The sequence below is a fragment of the Oncorhynchus masou genome, chromosome 5, assembly GCF_036934945.1.
Source record: "Oncorhynchus masou masou isolate Uvic2021 chromosome 5, UVic_Omas_1.1, whole genome shotgun sequence".
NCBI classification, from domain to species: domain Eukaryota; kingdom Metazoa; phylum Chordata; class Actinopteri; order Salmoniformes; family Salmonidae; genus Oncorhynchus; species Oncorhynchus masou.
The window spans coordinates 61266035-61271924 of record NC_088216.1 but is presented as its reverse complement, the minus strand read 5'-3'; the positions used below and the strand labels follow the sequence as shown (position 1 = coordinate 61271924).

The window sequence follows — 5890 nt, the reverse complement described above, 5'->3', positions numbered from 1 at the left end:
ACATATGCAGTACATAGACACATATGCAGACATACACACATATGAGGACATGCAGTACATACACAAATATGCAGACATGCAGTACATACACAAATATGCAGACATGCAGTACATGCACACATATGCAGTACATGCACACATATGCAGAACATACACACATATGCAGACATGCAGTACATGCACACATATGCAGTACATACACACATATGCTGACATACAGTACACACACACATATGCAGTACATACAGTACATACACACATATGAAGACATACAGTACATACACAAATATGCAGACACAGTACATACACACATGCAGACATACACACATTTGCAGATATACAGTACATACACAAATATGCAGACATACCTTACATAAACACATATGCAGGCACACAGTACATGCAGACATTTGCAGACATACATACATATGCAGACATGCAGACATTTGCAGACATACATACATATGCAGACATGCAGTACATACACACATGTAGACACACAGTACATACACACATATGTAGACACACAGTACACAGTACACAGACACACAGTACATACACACATATGTAGACACACAGTACATGCAGTACATGCACACATATGCAGTACATACACACATATGTAGACATGCAGTACATACACACATATGTAGACACACAGTACATACATACATATGCAGACACACAGTACATGCAGACATACATACATATGCAGTACATACACACAGATGTAGACATGCAGTACATACTCACATATGCAGACACACAGTACATGCAGACATACTGTACATAAACACATATGCAGACATACACACATATATAGACATGCAATACATACACACATATGCAGACATACTCACATATGCAGACACACAGTACATACACACATATGCAGACATGCAGACATACACACATATGCAGACAGACACACATGTGCAGACATACACACACATGCAGTACATACACACATATGCAGACATGTAGTACATACACACATATGCAGATACACAGTACATACACACATATGCTGACATACAGTACATGCACACATATGCAGACATACACACATATGAGGACATGCAGTACATACACAAATATGCAGACATGCAGTGCATACACAAATATGCAGACATGCAGTACATACACACATATGCAGTACATGCACACATATGCAGACATGCAGTACATGCACACATATGCAGACATGCAGTACATACACACATATACAGTACATACACACATATGCAGACATGCAGTACATACACACATATGCAGTACATGCACACATATGCAGACATGCAGTACAAGCACACATATGCAGACATGCAGTACATACACACATATACAGTGCATACACACATATGCAGACATGCAGTACATACACACAGACACACATATGCAGACATACAGTACATACACACATATGCAGACATGCAGTACAAACACACATATGCAGACACACAGTACATACACACATATGCTGACATACAGTACACACACACATATGCAGACATGCAGTACATACACACATATGCAGTACATACACAAATATGCAAACACAGTACAAACACACATATGCTGACATACAGTACATATACAGATATGCAGACATGTTGTACATACACACATATGTAGACATGCAGTACATACACACATATACAGTACATACACACATATGCAGACATGCAGTACATACACACAGACACACATATGCAGACATACAGTACATATACACATATGTAGACATGCACACATATGCAGACACACAGTACAAACACACATATGCAGACACACAGTACAAACACACATATGCAGACACACAGTACAAACACACATATGCAGACATACTCACATGTGCAGACATGCAGTACATACACACATATGCAGACAGACACACATGTGCAGACATACACACATATGCAGACATACACACATATGTAGACATGCAATACATACACACATGCAGACACACAGTACATGCACACATATGCAGACACACAGTACATACACACATATGCTGACATACAGTACATGCACACATATGCAGTAGATAGACACATATGCAGACATACACACATATGAGGACATGCAGTACATACACAAATATGCAGACATGCAGTACATGCACACATATGCAGTACATGCACACATATGCAGAACATACACACATATGCAGACATGCAGTACATGCACACATATGCAGTACATACACACATATGCTGACATACAGTACACACACACATATGCAGACATGCAGTACATACACACATATGCAGTACATACACAAATATGCAAACATAGTACATACATACAGTACATACACACATATGCAGTACTTACACACATATGCAGACATACAGTACATATATAGATATGCAGACATGTTGTACATACACACATATGCAGACATGCGCAGACATACATTTGCAGACATACAGTACATGCACACATATGCAGACACACTGTACACACATGGACACAGTACATACACACATATGCAGACACACTGTACATACACAAATATGCACACATGCGCAGACATACATTTGCAGACATACAGTACATGCACACATATGCAGCACACACACACATATGTAGACATGCAGTACATACACACATATGCAGACATACAGTACATGCAGACATTTGCAGACATACACACATATACAGACATACACAAATATGCATACATGCAGTACATACTCACATATTTAGACATACACATGTGCAGACATACACTACACATACAAATATGTAGACATACAGTACATACACACATATACAGACATGCAGTACATTCTCACATATGCAGACATGCAGCCACTAATGAACATATACACACTCACACAGAAACACACAAAGCCGTTGTCCAAGCAGGAATCAGGTCTTCTGATTTCAGAATGACCTAAGTGTTTCCTCACTGTAAACTCTGTATTCGAATGTCCCTCTCCTTGAATGGGGAGCCTCTCTGCTGACATAAGAGCACTAGCTTTTCTCATAGTTTGCATAGTTGAACCAATCCCTGAAAGACAGAGGTCAGAATTGTGACCCAATAAGAGCACTTGCTTTTCTCATATTTGGCATAGTTGAACCAATCCCTGAAAGACAGAGGTCAGAATTGTGACCCACTGTCTGTATGTACCCTTTTTATACACTGGGATGTGATGTAAGACAAGAGCATAATGAAAGACGTTAAGAAACCACTGCAGTAAGGCTCCAAAACCATAGTTCTTCTCCTGCGGCAGTTTGAATATCTATCATCATCATTTTACACTATCTCTCTCTGCCCTGCTAACGAGTTCAAGCACATGCACGCAGACACACACACACACACACACACACACACACACACACACACACACACACACACACACACACACACACACACACACACACACACACACACACACACACACACACACACACACACACACACACACACAGTTGCTTCACTCTCAATTGCAGAGAGATAATGATGTGATACTGCGGTTCTCAGGCTTAATTGAGGGTGAGCTATCTCCAGACACACACACGCTCTCTAAACACACTCAGACAGGGCTGACACCAAGGGGACTTATCTAATGAGGAATGCCTTATCTGATGGACGTCAGTGCCACGAAACACACACACGCGCAAACACACACACGCGCAAACACACACACGCGCGCAAACACACACACACACGCGCAAACACACACACGCGCAAGCACACACACACACACGCAAGCACACACACACTCACATGCACACACAGGCAAGAGCTGCGTTTGAATACCCATACCAACATACTGTATACTGGATACTTAATGAGTATATACTACATAATATTAATTCATTTTAGAATACTGTAAATGAACGGTATTCTTTCAGTTGAGCGTACTAGTGCCACGCCTGTCTACCGGAAGTTGATGTTGTTGCTATGCAACCTTTTGCTAGCTTGTTAGCATAACAAATTACTAGCTAGACTTCGGGTGTGTTTGTAAATTCAATCTGGAGTGCCAGAGTGCGCTCTGGGCGTTCGTAAATTCAGGGCGTTGTCAGATTGTCCGTTCATAAATTCAGAGCGTTTTGTTCTTGGAGCGTTCAGAGCACACACTGGACGCCCTGGCCGAGGAGTAGGGTTGATCCAAGCGTTCTGACCTCACAACGGCAGTCAAGCACCCAAGCTAACTGGCTAACTTGCTAGCTTCTTCCAGACACAAATGAATAAACACCTCTCTCTGACCATTTTACTTGCCCTTGCAGAGCTGGTTAGTCAGTTTTCATGTTATCCATAGTGTTGATGACTGTAACTGTGCTGCTGGAAACAATTTAATTAAGCGACGTTTACTGATACTGGTCACAATCAACAGGTGTTGAGCGTTCGTAAATTCATCAGTTCATCACTCTGCCTCTGGCAGTCAGACAAGAGTGCTCTGAAATCGGCGTAAATAGCAAGAGGGAATTTACGAACGGACCCGAACGACTATACCACTTAGCTAAGCTATGAATGACGTGAATAATCAAGTCAATAAACGTTGGGTAGTTAGTTAGATAGCATAAAGTAAATATACTGGCAAGTTCGATGTACTAGTAGCCAACTAACGTTACAATAGGTAGCTAACATACCTGATACATACCGCTGTAATGATATGCTGTTCATAAGGATAGCGTAGCTAACAAATTGTCAGCCAACATAACGTGTAATGTAACTTATTTGAAAATGCATGACTTTATTACATTGCTCAACATTTTCTGAACATTTGTTATAATTAGTTAAAGCAATGAATTTGTATGCACTCTCGTCGGACATATTTTCCGCCATTTTCGTTGGCATCTGAAAACGCTGTGACGCCACGCCCATTTTGTGAATAATTGCATTATGGGCCCTAAATGCACAGAAATAGTGTCCACTGAGTGTATATTTCGTATTTTGGCAAATTTAGTAAGACATCCGGGAATTTTTAGCATACTAACTATATCCATACTATGATCAATAAGCATACCATAAACTCAATTTACATCACAAATAGTACGGTTAGTGCTGTTAGTATGAGTATTCGAACACAGCTACTGTTTATCATAGTTTGAAAGTAGTTCTCTACTTCTCTGGCAACCTTGGTTCAATACTCAGTCAGATACTAGTTTCACAGTAACAAAACAGCAACCTAACTCAAAAAATATAACTGTCACGTTCTGAACTTAGTTCCTTTGTTTTGTCTTTGCTTTTGTATGGTCAGGGCGTGAGTTGGGGTGGGCAGTCTTGTTTGTTTTTCTATGTTGGTTTTTGTGTTCGGCCTAGTATGGTTCTCAATCAGAGGCAGGTGTCGTTAGTTATCTCTGATTGAGAATCATACTTAGGTAGCCTTTTTTCCACCTGGGTTTTGTGGGTGTTTATTTTCTGTCTAGTGTGTGTTGTCATCTTACAGAACTGGTCCGGTTTCGTTGATTCACGTTTATTATTTTGTTCCAGTGTTCAGTTGTGTTTTTGAATAAATCATCATGGACACTTACCACGCTGCGTTTTGGTCCGATCCTTACTCCGCCTCAGACGAAGAGGAGGAAATCCGTTACAATAACATAAATTAAGTGAACTTTGAAAAACAGTATTTGTGGATTTCCTTATTTCTTAAATTAACTTCCTCTGTGAAATAATTCCAATGTAGTGTTTGTATGTGAGTGTTCCATGGGGACAGCCTGCCTGTGAGCAGCGTTCATAATGGACTTTAGGCACAGTGAACTGGGACAATGCCTGTTTAGTTCTGCCAACAGTGAGGACAGAGTCATGGGGAGGCTACTGGGCTGAAGTTCATTCGGACCACGTATAATCCTGTTCTGACTCTGTAAACACACACTCTCATGCATGGACACAGGCACAAACAAATCCAAATCAAATGTTATTTGTCACGTG

The 5890-nt window shown here is 40.6% G+C and overlaps 1 long non-coding RNA gene across 1 annotated transcript in view; it reads right to left on the bottom strand.

Moving 5' to 3' along the window:
• The window catches only part of LOC135527630 (uncharacterized), a 7607-nt gene extending 1948 nt beyond the window's left edge, over positions 1 to 5659 (bottom strand). The window contains exon 1 of the long non-coding RNA XR_010453464.1: positions 5494 to 5659. This is a non-coding gene — a long non-coding RNA (uncharacterized LOC135527630). The remainder of the gene's footprint in view (positions 1 to 5493) is intronic.
• Positions 5660 to 5890: the final 231 nt, after the last annotated feature.